The sequence below is a fragment of the Tachypleus tridentatus genome, chromosome 12 (assembly GCF_004210375.1).
Source record: "Tachypleus tridentatus isolate NWPU-2018 chromosome 12, ASM421037v1, whole genome shotgun sequence".
Classification (NCBI taxonomy): Eukaryota; Metazoa; Arthropoda; class Merostomata; order Xiphosura; family Limulidae; genus Tachypleus; species Tachypleus tridentatus.
Genome location: NC_134836.1, coordinates 119,356,988 through 119,382,206, shown reverse-complemented (window position 1 = coordinate 119,382,206; position 25,219 = coordinate 119,356,988). Strand labels below are relative to the sequence as shown.

General features: G+C 35.0%; 3 non-coding genes across 3 annotated transcripts; all 3 read right to left on the bottom strand.

The window, feature by feature from the left end:
* Positions 1-1,137: 1,137 nt before the first annotated feature.
* Positions 1,138-1,209, bottom strand: TRNAW-CCA (transfer RNA tryptophan (anticodon CCA)). The gene has a single exon. It is a non-coding gene; the product is annotated as a tRNA-Trp (tRNA).
* Positions 1,210-3,389: 2,180 nt separating this feature from the next.
* Positions 3,390-3,461, bottom strand: TRNAW-CCA (transfer RNA tryptophan (anticodon CCA)). Its single transcript has one exon. It is a non-coding gene; the product is annotated as a tRNA-Trp (tRNA).
* Positions 3,462-5,342: 1,881 nt separating this feature from the next.
* Positions 5,343-5,414, bottom strand: TRNAW-CCA (transfer RNA tryptophan (anticodon CCA)). The gene has a single exon. It is a non-coding gene; the product is annotated as a tRNA-Trp (tRNA).
* Between the last annotated feature and the right edge of the window lie 19,805 nt (positions 5,415-25,219).

The window sequence follows — 25,219 nt, the reverse complement described above, 5'->3', positions numbered from 1 at the left end:
TAGAACAATTCATATTTATGTAAACTTCTGAAACTCCTTACATTTTTATTTACATTACATCCAGTGCTACTTGTAACTTCTGACAATATTTGTCATTACACTCTTATCAAATTTTTTATTGTTTATTTTCAGTTTTAGGCCCTCTAGTTTTCATAATCCTGATGTTTTCCTACACATTTTATATAATGAAGGATCATAATCATTTAAAAAAAAATTAAAAATTTAGTTTTTTGTTGGCCAAGTACGCAAATTTCTAGGATTAACCTTTCAATTTATTAGCACTTTTATTCACCAAACATGCTCAATATAAGAAATTGAATTGTCCGAGGTCTTTCAAAATTAAAAATGGCCGATACAAAATAGAAAGCAACCCAGTACCAACAACTTCATTTACAAAAAATTGATGGTGGATTTTTTATTGAACCGTAATTTCAGGATGTTTCACGAGCAGTCTGAACAACAACTGTTTTCACATAACTTCTACTACAAAAATTTCTAAAAACTCATTTTCACAACATTCAAGGATATCAAGGGTCTTAGCAGATGGTTAACTGTACGTTTGGTTGGATGTTTTATTTATCAGTAGCCTTTGTAAATACCATTTCTGAAATGTTACCCAGTCTACTTGGGTAACAAATACGAACTGGCTATTGAAACTGGTTTTATAGGTTTAACAGGCAACACAGACTTAATAAGAGGACTGTTAGAATTTTATGCCACCTGTACTTTAAATGTAAGTTTTGTTGCACTAAAGAAATGTTGACAACGGTCACATGAGAACTTAACACTGTAGCAGTTAACTTGTAGTTTGTTTATAATGTCGTAATTTTTGTTAAGCCTACACACGTTGTTTCGGTTTGGTTTTCTGAATTTTGCGCAAAAGTACACGAGGGTTATTTCCGATAGCCGTATCTAATTTAGCAGTGTAAGACTAGAGGGAAGGCACCTAGATATCAAGACTCACCGCCAACTCTGGGCTACTGTTTTACCAGCGAATAGTGGAATTGTTCGTCACACAATAACGCCTTACGGATAACAAGGAAAGCATGTTAGGTGTGACGGGGATGCGAACCCGCGAAACTCAGATCACAAGTCGCTCGCCTTAACCCACCTGGCCATGCTGGGCGAAAATAGTTCTGATCCGGACGTGACTCGAACACGCAACCTTCTGATCTGGAGTCAGACGCGCTACCATTGCGCCACCGGACCGTTTATAGTAAGCTCGGAAATGTTTTAGAGGAATCAAAATTCAGCGAAAAACCAAATAATTGGGGTGGTTTGGGTAGGGCCTTCCTGCTTCATTAGTTACTGTAGTAGCACTATATTGGTTTTTCCAAATTGTAAAGAATAAAAACTCTTTATAGTTTTGTCTGGTTTGTATAATTCTAGATATAATTGTACAAACAAATGCTTTGAAAGACGATTATATTACATGCAATTACTTAACATAAGGTGGCCCGGCATGGCCAAGCGCGTAAGGCGCGCGACTCGTAGTTCGAGGGTCGCGGGTTCGCGCCCGCGTCGAGCTAAACATGCTCGCTCTCCCAGCCGTGGGGGCGTTATAATGTTACGGTCAATCCCACTTTTCGTTGGTAAAAGAGTAGCCCAAGAGTTGGCGGTGGGTGGTGATGACTAGCTGTTTTCCCTCTAGTCTTACACTGCTAAATTAGGGACGGCTAGCACAGATAGCCCTCGAGTAGCTTTGTGCGAAATTCCAAAAAAACAAAAAAAACAACAAACTTAACATAAGAAAGCTGTCAACTTGGGTACCTGCAAAATATTAATACTGTTTGAAGTATATGATTATTTTCTTCTAAGTCCACGTCTAAATGAAAAGTAATACATAAAATAAATGATAAACAAACAAATTATTACGACACGTGCGCTACTTTTCATGTTCACTCGTTATTTAGGCTTAAGCAGATTTTCCTTTTCTTTTTCACTTTTAATGTCTTTGGAGACGTCTGGGAGCACTTTGACTTTATCCAAGTCGTGATATAACACGCAGGGGCTTTGATAAGCAATATTATATCACAAAGTTGAAAACATATTCGAGAGGTAAAGACACGATAGGGAACAATTTCTACAAGAAACGGAATAATATAATAAAGCGTGACTGAATTAGCTCAAACCTTGAAATTGATGGTCTGATGGTAACTTAGGTCTGATAGTAAAGCAGATTTGTAAGTCACTGACCACTTCCAAGTACTTATATTCCTTTTTAAAATGTTACTGCTTTCTGTTTATGGTGTCTTCATTAGAACAATTCATATTTATGTAAACTTCTGAAACTCCTTACATTTTTTATTTACATTACATCCAGTGCTACTTGTAACTTCTGACAATATTTGTCATTACACTCTCATCAAATTTTTTTTATTGTTTATTTTCAGTTTTAGGCCCTCTAGTTTTCATAATCCTGATGTTTTCCTACACATTTTATATAATGAAGGATCATAATCATTTAAAAAAAATTAAAAATTTAGTTTTTGTTGGCCAAGTACGCAAATTTCTAGGATTAACCTTTCAATTTATTAGCACTTTTATTCACCAAACATGCTCAATATAAGAAATTGAATTGTCCGAGGTCTTTCAAAATTAAAAATGGCCGATACAAAATAGAAAGCAACCCAGTACCAACAACTTCATTTACAAAAAATTGATGGTGGATTTTTTATTGAACCGTAATTTCAGGATGTTTCACGAGCAGTCTGAACAACAACTGTTTTCACATAACTTCTACTACAAAAATTTCTGAAAACTCATTTTCACAACATTCAAGGATATCAAGGGTCTTAGTAGATGGTTAACTGTACGTTTGGTTGGATGTTTTATTTATCAGTAGCCTTTGTAAATACCATTTCTGAAATGTTACCCAGTCTACTTGGGTAACAAATACGAACTGGCTATTGAAACTGGTTTTATAGGTTTAACAGGCAACACAGACTTAATAAGAGGACTGTTAGAATTTTATGCCACCTGTACTTTAAATGTAAGTTTTGTTGCACTAAAGAAATGTTGACAACGGTCACATGAGAACTTAACACTGTAGCAGTTAACTTGTAGTTTGTTTATAATGTCGTAATTTTTGTTAAGCCTACACACGTCGTTTCGGTTTAGTTTTCTGAATTTTGCGCAAAAGTACACGAGGGTTATTTGCGACAGCCGTATCCAATTTAGCAGTGTAAGGGAAGGCACCTAGATATCAAGACTCACCGCCTTGTCTGGGCTACTGTTTTACCAGCGAATAGTGGAATTGTTCGTCACACAATAACGACTCACGGATAACAAGGCAAGTATATTTGGTGTGACGGGGATGCGAACCCGCGAAACTCAGATCACAAGTCACTCGCCTTAACCCACCTGGCCATGCTGGGCCAAAATAATTCTGATCCGGACGTGACTCGAACACGCAACCTTCTGATCTGGAGTCAGACGCGCTACCATTGCGCCACCGGACCGTTTATAGAAAGCTCGTAAATGTTTTAGAGGCATAAAAATTCAGCGAAAAACCAAGTAATTGGGGTGGTTTGGGTAGGGCCTTCCTGCTTCATTAGTTACTGTAGTGGCACTATATTGGTTTTTCCAAATTGTAACGAATAAAAAAACTTTATAGTTTAGTCTGTTTTGTATAATTCTAGATATAATTGTACAAACAAATGCTTTGCAAGACGATTATATTACATTCAATTACCTAACATAAGAAAGCTGTCAACTTGGGTACCTGCAAAATATTAATACTGTTTGAAGTATATGATTATTTTCTTCTAAGTCCACACCTAAATGAAAAGTAATACATAAAATAAATGATAAACAAACAAATTATTACGACACGTGCGCTACTTTTCATGTTCACTCGTTATTTAGGCTTAAGCAGATTTTCCTTTTCTTTTTCACTTTCAATGTCTTTGGAGACGTCTGGGAGCACTTTGACTTTATCCAACTCGTGATATAACACGCAGTGCCTTTGATAAGCAATATTATATCACAAAGTTGAAAACATATTCGAGAGGTGAAGACACGATAGGGAACAATTTCTACAAGAAACGGAATAATATAATAAAACGTAGCTGAATTAGCTCAAACCTTGAAATTGATGGACTGACGGTAAGTTAGGTCTGATAGTAAAACAGATTTGTAAGTCACTGACCACTTCCAAGTACTTATATTCCTCTTCAAAATTTTACTGCTTTCTGTTTATGGTGTCTTCATTAGAACACTTCATATTTATGTAAACTTCTGAAACTCCTTACATTTTTATTTACATTACATCCTGTGCTACTTGTAATTCTGACAATATTTGTCATTACACTCTTATCAAATTTTTTATTGTTTATTTTCAGTTTTAGGCCCTCTAGTTTTCATAATCCTGATGTTTTCCTAGACATTTTATATAATGAAGGATCATGATCATTTAAAAAAAAATTAAAAATCCAGTTTTTTGTTGGCCAAGTACGCAAATTTCTAGGATTAACCTTTCAATTTATTAGGACTTTTATTAATCCAAACATGCCCAATACAAGAAATTGAATGGTCCGAGGTCTTTCAAAATTAAAAATGGCCAATACAAAATAGAAAGTAACCCAGTACCAACAACTTCATTTACAAAAAATTGATGGTGGATTTTTTATTGAACCGTAATTTCAGGATGTTTCACGAGCAGTCTGAACAACAACTGTTTTCACATAACTTCTACTACAAAATTTCTGAAAACTCATTTTCACAACATTCAAGGATATCAAGGGTCTTAGCAGATGGTTTACTGTACGTTTGGTTGGATGTTTTATTTATCAGTAGCCTTTGTAAATACCATTTCTGAAATGTTACCCAGTCTACTTGGGTAACAAATACGAACTGGCTATTGAAACTGGTTTTATAGGTTTAACAGGCAACACAGACTTAATAAGAGGACTGTTAGAATTTTATGCCACCTGTACTTTAAATGTAAGTTTTGTTGCACTAAAGAAATGTTGACAACGGTCACATGAGAACTTAACACTGTAGCAGTTAACTTGTAGTTTGATTATAATGTCGTAATTTTTTGTTAAGCCTACACACGTCGTTTCGGTTTGGTTTTCTGAATTTTGCGCAAAAGTACACGAGGGTTATTTGCGATAGCCGTATCTAATTTAGCAGTGTAAGGGAAGGCACCTAGATATAAATACTCACCGCCAACTCTGGGCTACTGTTTTACCAGCGAATAGTGGAATTGTTCGTCACACAATAACGACTCACGGATAACAAGGCAAGTATATTTGGTGTGACGGGGATGCGAACCCGCGAAACTCAGATCACAAGTCACTCGCCTTAACCCACCTGGCCATGCTGGGCCAAAATAATTCTGATCCGGACGTGACTCGAACACGCAACCTTCTGATCTGGAGTCAGACGCGCTACCATTGCGCCACCCGACCGTTTAGAGTAAGCTCGGAAATGTTTTAGAGGCATCAAATTCAGCGAAAAACCAAATAATTGGGGTGGTTTGGGTAGGGCCTTCCTGCTTCATTAGTTATTGTAATGGCACTATATTGGTTTTTCCAAATTGTAACGAATAAAAAAACTTTATAGTTTTGTCTGTTTTGTATGATTCTAGATATAATTGTACAAACAAATGCTTTGAAAGACGATTATATTACATGCAATTACTTAACATAAGAAAGCTGTCAACTTGGGTACCTGCAAAATATTAATACTGTTTGAAGTATATGATTATTTTCTTTTAAGTCCAAATCTAAATGAAAAGTAATACATAAAATAAATGATAAACAAACAAATTATTACGACACGTGCGCTACTTTTCATGTTCACTCGTTATTTAGGCTTAAGCAGATTTTCCTTTTCTTTTTTCACTTTCAATGTCTTTGGAGACGTCTGGGAGCACTTTGACTTTATCCAACTCGTGATATAACACGCAGTGCCTTTGATAAGCAATATTATATCACAAAGTTGAAAACATATTCGAGAGGTGAAGACACGATAGGGAACAATTTCTACAAGAAACGGAATAATATAATAAAACGTAGCTGAATTAGCTCAAACCTTGAAATTGATGGACTGACGGTAAGTTAGGTCTGATAGTAAAACAGATTTGTAAGTCACTGACCACTTCCAAGTACTTATATTCCTCTTCAAAATTTTACTGCTTTCTGTTTATGGTGTCTTCATTAGAACAATTCATATTTATGTAAACTTCTGAAACTCCTTAAATTTTTATTTACATTACGTCCAGTGCTACTTGTAACTTCTGACAATATTTGTCATTACACTCTTATCAAATTTTTTATTGTTTATTTTCAGTTTTAGGCCCTCTAGTTTTCATAATCCTGATGTTTTCCTAGACATTTTATATAATGAAGGATCATGATCATTTAAAAAAAAATTAAAAATCCAGTTTTTTTGTTGGCCAAGTACGCAAATTTCTAGGATTAACCTTTCAATTTATTAGCACTTTTATTCACCAAACATGCTCAATATAAGAAATTGAATTGTCCGAGGTCTTTCAAAATTAAAAATGGCCAATACAAAATAGAAAGTAACCCAGTACCAACAACTTCATTTACAAAAAATTGATGGTGGATTTTTTATTGAACCGTAATTTCAGGATGTTTCACGAGCAGTCTGAACAACAACTGTTTTCACATAACTTCTACTACAAAATTTCTGAAAACTCATTTTTCACAACATTCAAGGATATCAAGGGTCTTAGCAGATGGTTTACTGTACGTTTGGTTGGATGTTTTATTTATCAGTAGCCTTTGTAAATACCATTTCTGAAATGTTACCCAGTCTACTTGGGTAACAAATACGAACTGGCTATTGAAACTGGTTTTATAGGTTTAACAGGCAACACAGACTTAATAAGAGGACTGTTAGAATTTTATGCCACCTGTACTTTAAATGTAAGTTTTGTTGCACTAAAGAAATGTTGACAACGGTCACATGAGAACTTAACACTGTAGCAGTTAACTTGTAGTTTGATTATAATGTCGTAATTTTTGTTAAGCCTACACACGTCGTTTCGGTTTGGTTTTCTGAATTTTGCGCAAAAGTACACGAGGGTTATTTGCGATAGCCGTATCTAATTTAGCAGTGTAAGGGAAGGCACCTAGATATCAAGACTCACCGCCAACTCTGGGCTACTGTTTTACCAGCGAATAGTGGAATTGTTCGTCACACAATAACGCCTTACGGATAACAAGGAAAGCATGTTTGGTGTGACGGGGATGCGAACCCGCGAAACTCAGATCACAAGTCGCTCGCCTTAACCCACCTGGCCATGATGGGCCAAAATAATTCTGATCCGGACACGCAACCTTCTGATCTGGAGTCAGAAGCGCTACCGGTAAGCTCGGAAATGTTTTAGAGACATCAAAATTCAGCGAAAAACCAAATAATTGGGGTGGTTTGGGTAGGGCCTTCCTGCTTCATTAGTTACTGTAGTGGCACTATATTGGTTTTTCCAAATTGTAACGAATAAAAAAACTTTATAGTTTTGTCTGTTTTGTATAATTCTAGATATAATTGTACAAACAAATGCTTTGAAAGACGATTATATTACATGCAATTACTTAACATAAGAAAGCTGTCAACTTGGGTACCTGCAAAATATTAATAGTGTTTGAAGTATATGATTATTTTCTTCTAAGTCCAAATCTAAATGAAAAGTAATACATGAAATAAATGGTAAATCAAACAAATTATTACGACACGTGCGCTACTCTTCATGTTCACTCGTAATTTAGGCTTAAGCAGATTTTCCTTTTCTTTTCCATTTTCAATGTCTTTGGAGACGTCTGGAAGCACTTTCACTTTATCCAACTCGTGAGATAACTCGCAGTGCCTATGATAAGCAATATTATATCACAAAGTTGAAAACATATTCGAGAGGTGAAGACACGATAGGTAACAATTTCTACAAGAAACGGAATAATATAATAAAACGTGACTGAATTAGCTCAAACCTTGAAATTGATGGACTGACGGTAACTTAGGTCTGATAGTAAAACAGATTTGTAAGTCACTGACCACTTCCAAGTACTTATATTCCTCTTCAAAATTTTACTGCTTTCTGTTTATGGTGTCTTCATTAGAACAATTCATATTTATGTAAACTTCTGAAACTCCTTAAATTTTTATTTACATTACGTCCAGTGCTACTTGTAACTTCTGACAATATTTGTCATTACACTCTTATCAAATTTTTTATTGTTTATTTTCAGTTTTAGGCCCTCTAGTTTTCATAATCGTGATGTTTTCCTAGACATTTTATATAATGAAGGATCAGGATCATTTAAAAAAAAATTAAAAATCCAGTTTTTTTGTTGGCCAAGTACGCAAATTTCTAGGATTAACCTTTCAATTCATTAGCACTTTTATTCACCAAACATGCTCAACATAAGAAATTGAATTGTCCGAGGTCTTTCAAAATTAAAAATGGCCGATACAAAATAGAAAGCAACCCAGTACCAACAACTTCATTTACAAAAAATTGTTGGTGGATTTTTTATTGAACCGTAATTTCAGGATGTTTCACGATCAGTCTGAACAACAACTGTTTTCACATAACTTCTACTACAAAAATTTCTAAAAACTCATTTTTCACAACATTCAAGGATATCAAGGGTCTTAGCAGATGGTTTACTGTACGTTTGGTTGGATGTTTTATTTATCAGTAGCCTTTGCAGATACCATTTCTGAAATGTTACCCAGTCTGCTTGGGTAACAAATACGAACTGGCTATTGAAACTGGTTTTATAGGTTTAACAGGCAACACAGACTTAATAAGAGGACTGTTAGAATTCTATGACACCTGTACTTTAAATGTAAGTTTTGTTGCACTAAAGAAATGTTGACAACGGTCACATGAGAACTTAACACTGTAGCAGTTAACTTGTAGTTTGATTATAATGTCGTAATTTTTGTTATGCCTACACACGTCGCTTCGGTTTGGTTTTCTGAATTTTGCGCAAAAGTAAACGAGGGTTATTTGCGATAGCCGTATCTAATTTAGCAGTGTAAGACTAGAAAGAAGGCACCTAGATATCAAGACTCACCGCCAACTCTGGGCTACTGTTTTACCAGCGAATAGTGGAATTGTTCGTCACACAATAACGCCTTACGGATAACAAGGAAAGCATGTTTGGTGTGACGGGGATGCGAACCCGCGAAACTCAGATCACAAGTCGCTCGCCTTAACCCACCTGGCCATGATGGGCCAAAATAATTCTGATCCGGACACGCAACCTTCTGATCTGGAGTCAGAAGCGCTACCGGTAAGCTCGGAAATGTTTTAGAGACATCAAAATTCAGCGAAAACCAAATAATTGGGGTGGTTTGGGTAGGGCCTTCCTGCTTCATTAGTTACTGTAGTGGCACTATATTGGTTTTTCCAAATTGTAACGAATAAAAAAACTTTATAGTTTTGTCTGTTTTGTATAATTCTAGATATAATTGTACAAACAAATGCTTTGAAAGACGATTATATTACATGCAATTACTTAACATAAGAAAGCTGTCAACTAGGGTACCTGCAAAATATTAATACTGTTTGAAGTATATGATTATTTTCTTCTAAGTCCACGTCTAAATGAAAAGTAATACATAAAATAAATGATAAACAAACAAATTATTACGACACGTGCGCTACTTTTCATGTTCACTCGTTATTTAGGCTTAAGCAGATTTTCCTTTTCTTTTCACTTTCAATGTCTTTGGAGACGTCTGGGAGCACTTTGACTTTATCCAACTCGTGATATAACACGCAGTGCCTTTGATAAGCAATATTATATCACAAAGTTGAAAACATATTCGAGAGGTGAAGACACGATAGGGAACAATTTCTACAAGAAACGGAATAATATAATAAAACGTGGCTGAATTAGCTCAAACCTTGAAATTGATGGACTGACGGTAACTTAGGTCTGATAGTAAAACAGATTTGTAAGTCACTGACCACTTCCAAGTACTTATATTCCTCTTCAAAATTTTACTGCTTTCTGTTTATGGTGTCTTCATTAGAACAATTCATATTTATGTAAACTTCTGAAACTCCTTACATTTTATTTACATTACATCCAGTGCTACTTGTAACTTCTGACAATATTTGTCATTACACTCTTATCAAATTTTTTATTGTTTATTTTCAGTTTTAGGCCCTCTAGTTTTCATAATCCTGATGTTTTCCTAGACATTTTATATAATGAAGGATCATGATCATTTAAAAAAAAATTAAAAATCCAGTTTTTTGTTGGCCAAGTACGCAAATTTCTAGGATTAACCTTTCAATTTATTAGCACTTTTATTCACCAAACATGCTCAATATAAGAAATTGAATTGTCCGAGGTCTTTCAAAATTAAAAATGGCCGATACAAAAGAGAAAGCAACCCAGTACCAACAACTTCATTTACAAAAAAATTGATGGTGGATTTTTTATTGAACCGTAATTTCAGGATGTTTCACGAGCAGTCTGAACAACAACTGTTTTCACATAACTTCTACTACAAAAATTTCTGAAAACTCATTTTTCACAACATTCAAGGATATCAAGGGTCTTAGCAGATGGTTTACTGTACGTTTGGTTGGATGTTTTATTTATCAGTAGCCTTTGTAGATACCATTTCTGAAATGTTACCCAGTCTGCTTGGGTAACAAATACGAACTGGCTATTGAAACTGGTTTTATAGGTTTAACAGGCAACACAGACTTAATAAGAGGACTGTTAGAATTCTATGACACCTGTACTTTAAATGTAAGTTTTGTTGCACTAAAGAAATGTTGACAACGGTCACATGAGAACTTAACACTGTAGCAGTTAACTTGTAGTTTGATTATAATGTCGTAATTTTTGTTATGCCTACACACGTCGCTTCGGTTTGGTTTTCTGAATTTTGCGCAAAAGTACACGAGGGTTATTTGCGATAGCCGTATCTAATTCAGCAGTGTAAGACTGGAAGAAAGGCACTTAGATATCACTACCCACCTCCAACTCTTGGGTTACTATTTTACCAGCGTATAGTGGAATTGGTCGTCACACAATAACGCCTTACGGATGACAAGGCAAGCATGTTTGGTGTGACGGGGATGCGAACAAGCGAAACTCAGATCACAAGTCGCTCGCCTTAACCCACCTGGCCATGCTGGGCCAAAATAATTTTGATCCGGACGTGACTCGAACACGTAACCTTCTGATCTGGAGTCAGACGAGATAACATTGCGCCACCGGACCGTTTATAGTAAGCTCGGAAATGTTTTAGAGGCATCAAAATTCAGCGAAAAACTAAATATTTGGGGTGGCTTGGGTGGGGCCTTCCTGCTTCATTAGTTACTGTAGTGGCACTATACTGGTTTTTGCAAATTGTAACGAATAAAAAACTTTATAGTTTTGTCTTGTTTTTATAATTCTAGATATAATTGTACAAACAAATGCTTTGAAAGACGATTATATTACATGCAATTACTTAACATTAGAAAGCTGTCAACTTGGGTACCTGCAAAATATTAATACCGTTTGAAGTAAATGATTATTTTCTTCTAAGTCCATATCTAAATGAAAAGTAATACATAAAATAAATGATAAATCAAACAAATTATTACGACTCGAGCGCTACTTTTCATGTTCACTCGTTATTTAGGCTCAAACAGATTTTCCTTTTTTTTTTCATTTTCAATGTCTATGGAGACGTCTAAAAGCACTTTGACTTTATCCAACTCGTGAGATAACTCGCAGTGCCTATGATAAGCAATATTATATCACAAAGTTGAAAACATATTCGAGAGGTGGAGACACAAGATGGAACAATTTCTACAAGAAACGGAATAATATAACAAAACGTGGCTGAATTAGCTCAAACCTTAAAATTTATGGACTGACGGTAACCTAGGTCTGATAGTAAAACAGATTTGTAAGTCACTGACGACTTCCAAGTAATTATATTCCTCTTCAAAATTTTACTGCTTTCTGTTTATGGTGTCTTCATTAGAACACTTCATATTTATGTAAACTTCTGAAACATCTTACATTTTTTTTAATATTACATCCAGTGCTACTTGTAACTTCTGACAATATTTGTCATTACACTCTTATCAAATTTTTTATTGTTTATTTTCAGTTTTAGGCCCTCTAGTTTTCATAATCCTGATGTTTTCCTAGACATTTTATATAATGAAGGATCATGATCATTTAAAAAAAAAATTTTAAAATCCAGTTCTTTTGATGGCCAAGTACGCAAATTTCTAGGATTAACCGTTCAATTTATTTGCACTTTTATTCACCAAACATGATCACTATTAGAAATTGAATTGTCCGAGGTCTTTCAAAATTAAAAATGGCCGATACAAAATAGAAAGCAACCCAGTACCAAGAACTTCATTTACAAAAAATTGATGGTGGATTTTTTATTGAACCGTAATTTCAGGATGTTTCACGAGCAGTCTGAACAACAACTGTTTTCACATAACTTCTACTACAAAATTGTCTGAAAACTCATTTTTCACAACATTCAAGGATATCAAGGGTCTTAGCAGATGGTTTACTGTACGTTTGGTTGGATGTTTTATTTATCAGTAGCCTTTGCAGATACCATTTCTGAAATGTTACCCAGTCTACTTGGGTAACAAATACGAACTGGCTATTGAAACTGGTTTTATAGGTTTAACAGGCAACACAGACTTAATAAGAGGACTGTTAGAATTCTATGCCACCTGTACTTTAAATGTAAGTTTTGTTGCACTAAAGAAATGTTGACAACGGTCACATGAGAACTTAACACTGTAGCAGTTAACTTGTAGTTTGATTAAAATGTTGTAATTTTTGTTAAGCCTACACACGTCGTTTCGGTTTGGTTTTCTAAATTTTGCGCAGAATTACACGAGGGTAATCTGCGATAGCCGTCTCTAATTTAGCAGTGTAAGACTAGAGGGAAGGCACCTGGATATCACCACCCACCGCCAACTCTTGGGTTACTGTTTTACATGCAAATGGTGGAATTGGTCGTCACACAATAACGTCTTACGGATAACAAGGCAAGCATGTTTGGTGTGACGGGGAAGCGAACCCGCGAAACTCAGATCACAAGTCGCTCGCCGTAACCCACCTGGACATGCTGGGCCAAAATATATTTGATCGGGACGTGAATGGAACACGCAACCTTCTGATCTGGTGTCAGACGCGATACCATTGCGCCACCTTCCGTTTATAGGAAGCTCGAAAATGTTTTAGAGGCATCAAAATTCAGCGAAAAACTAAATATTTGGGGTGGCTTGGGTGGGGCCTTCCTGCTTCATTAGTTACTGTAGTGGCACTATACTGGTTTTTTGCAAATTGTAACGAATAAAAAAACTTTATAGTTTTGTCTTGTTTTTATAATTCTAGATATAATTGTACAAACAAATGCTTTGAAAGACGATTATATTACATGCAATTACTTAACATTAGAAAGCTGTCAACTTGGGTACCTGCAAAATATTAATACCGTTTGAAGTAAATGATTATTTTCTTCTAAGTCCACATCTAAATGAAAAGTAATACATAAAATAAATGATAAATCAAACAAATTATTACGACACGAGCGGCACTTTTCATGTTCACTCGTTATTTAGGCTCAAGCAGATTTTCCTTTTTTTTTTCATTTTCAATGTCTATGGAGACGTCTGGAAGAACTTTGACTTTATCCAACTCGTGAGATAACTCGCAGTGCCTATGATAAGCAATATTATATCACAAAGTTGAAAACATATTCGAGAGGTGGAGACACAAGATGGAACAATTTCTACAAGAAACGGAATAATATAACAAAACGTGGCTGAATTAGCTCAAACCTTAAAATTTATGGACTGACGGTAACCTAGGTCTGATAGTAAAACAGATTTGTAAGTCACTGACGACTTCCAAGTAATTATATTCCTCTTCAAAATTTTACTGCTTTCTGTTTATGGTGTCTTCATTAGAACACTTCATATTTATGTAAACTTCTGAAACATCTTACATTTTTTTTAATATTACATCCAGTGCTACTTGTAACTTCTGACAATATTTGTCATTACACTCTTATCAAATTTTTTATTGTTTATTTTCAGTTTTAGGCCCTCTAGTTTTCATAATCGTGATGTTTTCCTAGACATTTTATATAATGAAGGATCAGGATCATTTAAAAAAAAATTAAAAAATCCAGTTTTTTTGTTGGCCAAGTACGCAAATTTCTAGGATTAACCTTTCAATTTATTAGCACTTTTATTCACCAAACATGCTCAATATAAGAAATTGAATTGTCCGAGGTCTTTCAAAATTAAAAATGGCCGATACAAAAGAGAAAGCAACCCAGTACCAACAACTTCATTTACAAAAAAATTGATGGTGGATTTTTTACTGAACCGTAATTTCAGGATGTTTCACGAGCAGTCTGAACAACAACTGTTTTCACATAACTTCTACTACAAAAATTTCTGAAAACTCATTTTCACAACATTCAAGGATATCAAGGGTCTTAGCAGATGGTTTACTGCACGTTTGGTTGGATGTTTTATTTATCAGTAGCCTTTGTAAATACCATTTCTGAAATGTTACCCAGTCTACTTGGGTAACAAATACGAACTGGCTATTGAAACTGGTTTTATAGGTTTAACAGGCAACACAGACTTAATAAGAGGACTGTTAGAATTTTATGCCACCTGTACTTTAAATGTAAGTTTTGTTGCACTAAAGAAATGTTGACAACGGTCACATGAGAACTTAACACTGTAGCAGTTAACTTGTAGTTTTTTTTTATGTCGTAATTTTTGTTAAGCCTACACACGTTGTTTCGGTTTGGTTTTCTGAATTTTGCGCAAAAGTACACGAGGGTTATTTGCGATAGCCGTATCTAATTTAGCAGTGTAAGGGAAGGCACCTAGATATCAAGACTCACCGCCAACTCTGGGCTACTGTTTTACCACCGAATAGTTGAATTGTTCGTCACACAATAATGCCTTACGGATAACAAGGCAAGCATGTTTAGTGTGACGGGGATGCGAACCCGCGAAACTCAGATCACAAGTCGCTCGCCTTAACCCACCTGGCCATGCTGGGCCAAAATAATTCTGATTCGGACGTGACTCGAACACGCAACCTTCTGATCTGGTGTCAGACGCGATACTATTGCGCCACCTTCCGTTTATAGTAAGCTCGGAAATGTTTTAGAGGAATCAAAATTCAGCGAAAAACCAAATAATTGGGGTGGTTTGGGTAGGGCCTTCCTGCTTCATTAGTTACTGTAGTGGCACTATATTGGTTTTTCCAAATTGTAACGAATAAAAAAACTTTATAGTTTTGCCTGTTTTGTATAATTCTAGATATAATTGTACAAACAAATGCTTTGAAAGACGATTATATTACATGCAATTACTTAACATAAGAAAGCTGTCAACTTGGGTACCTGTAAAATATTAATACTGTTTGAAGTATATGATTATTTTCTTCTAAGTCCACGTCTAAATGAAAAGTAATACATAAAATAAATGATAAACAAACAAATTATTACGACACGTGCGCTACTTTTCATGTTCACTCGTTATTTAGGCTTAAGCAGATTTTCGTTTTCTTTTTCACTTTCAATGTCTTTGGAGACGTCTGGGAGCACTTTGACTTTATCCAACTCGTGATATAACACGCAGTGCCTTTGAAAAGCAATATTATATCACAAAGTTGAAAACATATTCGAGAGGTGAAGACACGATAGGTAACAATTTCTACAAGAAACGGAATAATATAATAAAACGTGACTGAATTAGCTCAAACCTTGAAATTGATGGACTGACGGTAACTTAGGTCTGATAGTAAAACAGATTTGTAAGTCACTGACCACTTCCAAGTAATTATATTCCTCTTCAAAATTTACAGCTTTCTGTTTATGGTGTCTTCATTAGAACACTTCATATTTATGTAAACTTCTGAAACATCTTACATTTTTTTTAATATTACATCCAGTGCTACTTGTAACTTCTGACAATATTTGTCATTACACTCTAATCAAATTTTTTATTGTTTATTTTCAGTTTTAGGCCCTCTAGTTTTCATAATCCTAATGTTATCCAAAACATTTTATATAATGAAGGATCATGATCATTTAAAAAAAAAAAAAAAATTAAAATCCAGTTCTTTTGATGGCCAAGAACGCAAATTTCTAGGATTAACCGTTCAATTTATTCGCACTTTTATTCACCAAACATGATCACTATTAGAAATTGAATTGTCCGAGGTCTTTCAAAATTAAAAATGGCCGATACAAAATAGAAAGCAACCCAGTACCAAGAACTTCATTTACAAAAAATTGATGGTGGATTTTTTATTGAACCGTAATTTCAGGATGTTTCACGAGCAGTCTGAACAACAACTGTTTTCACATAACTTCTACTACAAAAATTTCTGAAAACTCATTTTCACAACATTCAAGGATATCAAGCAGATGGTTAACTGCACGTTTGGTTGGATGTTTTATTTATCAGTAGCCTTTGTAAATACCATTTCTGAAATGTTACCCAGTCTACTTGGGTAACAAATACGAACTGGCTATTGAAACTGGTTTTATAGGTTTAACAGGCAACACAGACTTAATAAGAGGACTGTTAGAATTCTATGACACCTGTACTTTAAATGTAAGTTTTGTTGCACTAAAGAAATGTTGACAACGGTCACATGAGAACTTAACACTGTAGCAGTTAACTTGTAGTTTGATTATAATGTCGTAATTTTTGTTAAGCCTACACACGTCGTTTCGGTTTGGTTTTCTGAATTTTGCGCAAAAGTACACGAGGGTTATTTGCGATAGCCGTATCTAATTTAGCAGTGTAAGGGAAGGCACCTAGATATCAATACTCACCGCCAACTCTGAGCTACTGTTTTACCAGCGAATAGTGGAATTGTTCGTCACACAATAACGCCTTACGGATAACAAGGAAAGCATGTTTGGTGTGACGGGGATGCGAACCCGCGAAACTCAGATCACAAGTCGCTCGCCTTAACCCACCTGGCCATGCTGGGCCAAAATAATTTTGATCCGGACGTGACTCGAACACGTAACCTTCTGATCTGGAGTCAGACGAGATAACATTGCGCCACCGGACCGTTTATAGTAAGCTCGGAAATGTTTTAGAGGCATCAAAATTCAGCGAAAAACTAAATATTTGGGGTGGCTTGGGTGGGGCCTTCCTGCTTCATTAGTTACTGTAGTGGCACTATACTGGTTTTTGCAAATTGTAACGAATAAAAAAACTTTATAGTTTTGTCTTGTTTTTATAATTCTAGATATAATTGTACAAACAAATGCTTTGAAAGACGATTATATTACATGCAATTACTTAACATTAGAAAGCTGTCAACTTGGGTACCTGCAAAATATTAATACCGTTTGAAGTATATGATTATTTTCTTCTAAGTCCAAATCTAAATGAAAAGTAATACATAAAATAAATGATAAACAAACAAATTATTACGACACGTGCGCTACTTTTCATGTTCACTCGTTATTTAGGCTTAAGCAGATTTTCGTTTTCTTTTTCACTTTCAATGTCTTTGGAGACGTCTGGGAGCACTTTGACTTTATCCAACTCGTGATATAACACGCAGTGCCTTTGAAAAGCAATATTATATCACAAAGTTGAAAACATATTCGAGAGGTGAAGACACGATAGGTAACAATTTCTACAAGAAACGGAATAATATAATAAAACGTGACTGAATTAGCTCAAACCTTGAAATTGATGGACTGACGGTAAGTTAGGTCTGATAGTAAAACAGATTTGTAAGTCACTGACCACTTCCAAGTAATTATATTCCTCTTCAAAATTTACAGCTTTCTGTTTATGGTGTCTTCATCAGAACACTTCATATTTATGTAAACTTCTGAAACATCTTAAATTTTTTTTAATATTACATCCAGTTCTAATTGTAACTTCTGACAATATTTGTCATTACACTCTAATCAAATTTTTTATTGTTTATTTTCAGTTTTAGGCCCTCTAGTTTTCATAATCCTAATGTTATCCAAAACATTTTATATAATGAAAGATCATGATCATTTAAAAAAAAAAAAAAAATTAAAATCCAGTTCTTTTGATGGCCAAGAACGCAAATTTCTAGGATTAACCGTTCAATTTATTCGCACTTTTATTCACCAAACATGATCACTATTAGAAATTGAATTGTCCGAGGTCTTTCAAAATTAAAAATGGCCGATACAAAATAGAAAGCAACCCAGTACCAAGAACTTCATTTACAAAAAATTGATGGTGGATTTTTTATTGAACCGTAATTTCAGGATGTTTCACGAGCAGTCTGAACAACAACTGTTTTCACATAACTTCTACTACAAAATGTCTGAAAACTCATTTTTCACAACATTCAAGGATATCAAGGGTCTTAGCAGATGGTTTACTGTACGTTTGGTTGGATGTTTTATTTATCAGTAGCCTTTGTAAATACCATTTCTGAAATGTTACCCAGTCTACTTGGGTAACAAATACGAATTATTACGAGGGTTATTTTCCGGTGATAGCCGTATCTAATTCAGTAGCAGTGTAAGACTGAAGAAGGTGTTCTAGATATCACTACCCACCTCCAACTCTTGGGTTACTATTTTACCAGCGTATAGTGGAATTGGTCGTCACACAATAACGCCTTACGGATGACAAGGCAAGCATGTTTGGTGTGACGGGGATGCGAACAAGCGAAACTCAGATCACAAGTCGCTCGCCTTAACCCACCTGGCCATGCTGGGCCAAAATAATTTTGATCCGGACGTGACTCGAACACGTAACCTTCTGATCTGGAGTCAGACGAGATAATATTGCGCCACCGGACCGTTTATAGTGAGCTCGGAAATGTTTTAGAGGCATCAAAATTCAGCGAAAAACTAAATATTTGGGGTGGCTTGGGTGGGGCCTTCCTGCTTCATTAGTTACTGTAGTGGCACTATACTGGTTTTTGCAAATTGTAACGAATAAAAAAACTTTATAGTTTTGTCTTGTTTTTATAATTCTAGATATAATTGTACAAACAAATGCTTTGAAAGACGATTATATTACATGCAATTACTTAACATTAGAAAGCTGTCAACTTGGGTACCTGCAAAATATTAATACCGTTTGAAGTAAATGATTATTTTCTTCTAAGTCCATATCTAAATGAAAAGTAATACATAAAATAAATGATAAATCAAACAAATTATTACGACTCGAGCGCTACTTTTCATGTTCACTTGTTATTTAGGCTCAAACAGATTTTCCTTTTTTTTTTCATTTTCAATGTCTATGGAGACGTCTAAAGCACTTTGACTTTATCCAACTCGTGAGATAACTCGCAGTGCCTATGATAAGCAATATTATATCACAAAGTTGAAAACATATTCGAGAGGTGGAGACACAAGATGGAACAATTTCTACAAGAAACGGAATAATATAACAAAACGTGGCTGAATTAGCTCAAACCTTGAAATTGATGGACTGACGGTAACTTAGGTCTGATAGTAAAACAGATTTGTAAGTCACTGACCACTTCCAAGTAATTATATTCCTCTTCAAAATTTTACTGCTTTCTGTTTATGGTGTCTTCATTAGAACACTTCATATTTATGTAAACTTCTGAAACTCTTACATTTTTTTAATATTACATCCAGTGCTACTTGTAACTTCTGACAATATTTGTCATTACACTCTTATCAAATTTTTTATTGTTTATTTTCAGTTTTAGGCCCTCTAGTTTTCATAATCCTGATGTTTTCCTAGACATTTTATATAATGAAGGATCATGATCATTTAAAAAAAAATTTAAAATCCAGTTCTTTTGATGGCCAAGTACGCAAATTTCTAGGATTAACCTTTCAATTTATTAGCACTTTTATTCACCAAACATGCTCACTATTAGAAATTGAATTGTCCGAGGTCTTTCAAAATAAAAAAGTGGCCGATACAAAATAGAAAGCAACCCAGTACCAACAACTTCATTTACAAAAAATTGATGGTGGATTTTTTATTGAACCGTAATTTCAGGATGTTTCACGAGCAGTCTGAACAACAACTGTTTTCACATAACTTCTACTACAAAAATGTCTGAAAACTCATTTTTCACAACATTCAAGGATATCAAGGGTCTTAGCAGATGGTTTACTGTACGTTTGGTTGGATGTTTTATTTATCAGTAGCCTTTGTAAATACCATTTCTGAAATGTTACCCAGTCTACTTGGGTAACAAATACGAACTGGCTACGAGGGTTATTTGCGATAGCCGTATCTAATTCAGCAGTGTAAGACTGGAAGAAAGGCACTTAGATATCACTACCCACCTCCAACTCTTGGGTTACTATTTTACCAGCGTATAGTGGAATTGGTCGTCACACAATAACGCCTTACGGATGACAAGGCAAGCATGTTTGGTGTGACGGGGATGCGAACAAGCGAAACTCAGATCACAAGTCGCTCGCCTTAACCCACCTGGTCATGCTGGGCCAAAATAATTTTGATCCGGACGTGACTCGAACACGTAACCTTCTGATCTGGAGTCAGACGAGATAACATTGCGCCACCGGACCGTTTATAGTAAGCTCGGAAATGTTTTAGAGGCATCAAAATTCAGCGAAAAACTAAATATTTGGGGTGGCTTGGGTGGGGCCTTCCTGCTTCATTAGTTACTGTAGTGGCACTATACTGGTTTTTGCAAATTGTAACGAATAAAAAAACTTTATAGTTTTGTCTTGTTTTTATAATTCTAGATATAATTGTACAAACAAATGCTTTGAAAGACGATTATATTACATGCAATTACTTAACATTAGAAAGCTGTCAACTTGGGTACCTGCAAAATATTAATACCGTTTGAAGTAAATGATTATTTTCTTCTAAGTCCATATCTAAATGAAAAGTAATACATAAAATAAATGATAAATCAAACAAATTATTACGACACGAGCGCTACTTTTCATGTTCACTCGTTATTTAGGCTCAAGCAGATTTTCCTTTTTTTTTTCATTTTCAATGTCTATGGAGACGTCTAAAAGCACTTTGACTTTATCCAACTCGTGAGATAACTCGCAGTGCCTATGATAAGCAATATTATATCACAAAGTTGAAAACATATTCGAGAGGTGGAGACACAAGATGGAACAATTTCTACAAGAAACGGAATAATATAACAAAACGTGGCTGAATTAGCTCAAACCTTAAAATTTATGGACTGACGGTAACCTAGGTCTGATAGTAAAACAGATTTGTAAGTCACTGACCACTTCCAAGTACTTATATTCCTCTTCAAAATTTACAGCTTTCTGTTTATGGTGTCTTCATTAGAACACTTCATATTTATGTAAACTTCTGAAACATCTTACATTTTTTTTAATATTACATCCAGTGCTACTTGTAACTTCTGACAATATTTGTCATTACACTCTTATCAAATTTTTTATTGTTTATTTTCAGTTTTAGGCCCTCTAGTTTTCATAATCCTGATGTTTTCCTAGACATTTTATATAATGAAGGATCATGATCATTTAAAAAAAAATTTTAAAATCCAGTTCTTTTGATGGCCAAGTACGCAAATTTCTAGGATTAACCGTTCAATTTATTTGCACTTTTATTCACCAAACATGATCACTATTAGAAATTGAATTGTCCGAGGTCTTTCAAAATAAAAATGGCCGATACAAAATAGAAAGCAACCCAGTACCAACAACTTCATTTACAAAAAATTGATGGTGGATTTTTATTGAACCGTAATTTCAGGATGTTTCACGAGCAGTCTGAACAACAACTGTTTTCACATAACTTACTACAAAAATTTCTGAAAACTCATTTTTCACAACATTCAAGGATATCAAGGGTCTTAGCAGATGGTTTACTGTACGTTTGGTTGGATGTTTTATTTATCAGTAGCCTTTGTAAATACCATTTCTGAAATGTTACCCAGTCTACTTGGGTAACAAATACGAACTGGCTATTGAAACTGGTTTTATAGGTTTAACAGGCAACACAGACTTAATAAGAGGACTGTTAGAATTCTATGCCACCTGTACTTTAAATGTAAGTTTTGTTGCACTAAAGAAATGTTGACAACGGTCACATGAGAACTTAACACTGTAGCAGTTAACTTGTAGTTTGATTATAATGTCGTAATTTTGTTAAGCCTACACATCGTCGTTTTGGTTTGGTTTTCTGAATTTTGCGCAGAAGTACACGAGGGTTATTTGCGATAGCCGTATCTAATTTAGCAGTGTAAGATTAGAGGGAAGGCACCTAGATATCAAGACTGACCGCCAACTCTTGGGTTACTGTTTTACATGCAAATGGTGGAATTGGTCGTCACACAATAACGTCTTACGGATAACAAGGCAAGCATGTTTGGTGTGACGGGGAAGCGAACCCGCGAAACTCAGATCACAAGTCGCTCGCCGTAACCCACCTGGACATGCTGGGCCAAAATATATTTGATCGGGACGTGAATGGAACACGCAACCTTCTGATCTGGTGTCAGACGCGATACCATTGCGCCACCTTCCGTTTATAGAAAGCTCGAAATGTTTTAGAGGCATCAAAATTCAGCGAAAACCAAATATTTGGGTGGGGGTGGGGCCTTCCTGCTTCATTAGTTACTGTAGTGGCACTATATTGGTTTTGCAAATTGTAACGAATAAAAAACTTTATAGTTTTGTCTTGTTTTTATAATTCTAGATATAATTGTACAAACAAATGCTTTGAAAGACGATTATATTACATGCAATTACTTAACATTAGAAAGCTGTCAACTTGGGTACCTGCAAAATATTAATACTGTTTGAAGTATATGATTATTTTCTTCTAAGTCCACATCTAAATGAAAAGTAATACATAAAATAAATGATAAATCAAACAAATTATTACGACACGTGCGCACTTTTCATGTTCACTCGTTATTTAGGCTTAAGCAGATTTTCCTTTTTTTTTCATTTTCAATGTCTTTGGAGACGTCTGGAAGAACTTTGACTTTATCCAACTCGTGATATAACTCGCAGTGCCTTTGATAAGCAATATTATATCACAAAGTTGAAAACATATTCGAGAGGTGAAGACACGATGGAACAATTTCTACAAGAAACGGAATAATATAACAAAACGTGGCTGAATTAGCTCAAACCTTAAAATTTATGGACTGACGGTAACCTAGGTCTGATAGTAAAACAGATTTGTAAGTCACTGACCACTTCAAAGTACTTATATTCCTCTTCAAAATTTTACTGCTTTCTGTTTATGGTGTCTTCATTAGAACACTTCATATTTATGTAAACTTCTGAAACTCCTTACATTTTTATTTACATTACATCCAGTGCTACTTGTAACTTCTGACAATATTTGTCATTACACTCTTATCAAATTTTTTATTGTTTATTTTCAGTTTTAGGCCCTCTAGTTTTCATAATCCTGATGTTTTCCTAGACATTTTATATAATGAAGGATCATGATCATTTAAAAAAAAATTAAAAATCCAGTTTTTTGTTGGCCAAGTACGCAAATTTCTAGGATTAACCTTTCAATTTATTAGCACTTTTATTCACCAAACATGCTCAATATAAGAAATTGAATTGTCCGAGGTCTTTCAAAATTAAAAATGACCGATACAAAATAGAAAGCAACCCAGTACCAACAACTTCATTTACAAAAAATTGATGGTGGATTTTTTACTGAACCGTAATTTCAGGATGATTCACGAGCAGTCTGAACAACAACTGTTTTCACATAACTTCTACTACAAAATTTCTGAAAACTCATTTTCACAACATTCAAGGATATCAAGCAGATGGTTTACTGTACGTTTGGTTGGATGTTTTATTTATCAGTAGCCTTTGTAAATACCATTTCTGAAATGTTACCCAGTCTACTTGGGTAACAAATACAGAACTGGCTATTGAAACTGGTTTTATAGGTTTAACAGGCAACACAGACTTAATAAAAGGACTGTTAGAATTCTATGCCACCTGTACTTTAAATGTAAGTTTTGTTGCACTAAAGAAATGTTGACAACGGTCACATGAGAACTTAACACTGTAGCAGTTAACTTGTAGTTTGTTTATAATGTCGTAATTTTTGTTAAGCCTACACACGTCGTTTCGGTTTGGTTTTCTGAATTTTGCGCAAAAGTACACGAGGGTTATTTGCGATAGCCGTATCTAATTTAGCAGTGTAAGAAGGGAAGGCACCTAGATATCAAGACCCACCGCCAACTCTTGGGTTACTGTTTTACAGCAAATGGTGGAATTGTTCGTCACACAATAACGCCTTACGGATAACAAGGCAAAGCATGTTTGGTGTGACGGGGATGCGAAAACCCGCGAAACTCAGATCACAAGTCGCTCGCCTTAACCCACCTGGACATGCTGGGCCAAAATAATTTGATCGGACGTGACTCGAACACGCAACCTTCTGATCTGGAGTCAGACGCATACCATTGCGCCACCGGACCGTTTATAGGCTCGGAAAATGTTTTAGAGGCATCAAAATTCAGCGAAAACCAAATAATTGGGGTGGCTTGGGTGGGGCCTTCCTGCTTCATTAGTTACTGTAGTGGCACTATATTGGTTTTTCCAAATTGTAACGAATAAAAAAACTTTATAGTTTTGTCTTGTTTTTATAATTCTAGATATAATTGTACAAACAAATGCTTTGAAAGACGATTATATTACATGCAATTACTTAACATAAGAAAGCTGTCAACTTGGGTACCTGCAAAATATTAATACCGTTTGAAGGTAAATGATTATTTTCTTCTAAGTCCACATCTAAATGAAAAAAAGTAATACATAAAATAATATGATCAAACAAATTAATTATTACGACTGAGCGGCTACTTTTCATGTTCACTCGTTATTTAGGCTCAAACAGATTTTCCTTTTTCATTTCAATGTCTTTGGAGACGTCTGGGAGCACTTTGACTTATCCAACCGTGATAACACGCAGTGCCTATGATAAGCAATATTATATCACAAAGTTGAAAACATATTCGAGAGGTGAAGACACAAGATGAACAATTTCTACAAGAAACGGAATAATATAACAAAAACGTGGCTGAATTAGCTCAAACCTTGAAATTTATGGACTGACGGTAACTTAGGTCTGATAGTAAAACAGATTTGTAAGTCACTGACCACTTCAAAGTACTTATATTCCTCTCTTCAAAATTTTACTGCTTTCTGTTTATGGTGTCTTCTATTAGAACACTTCATATTTATG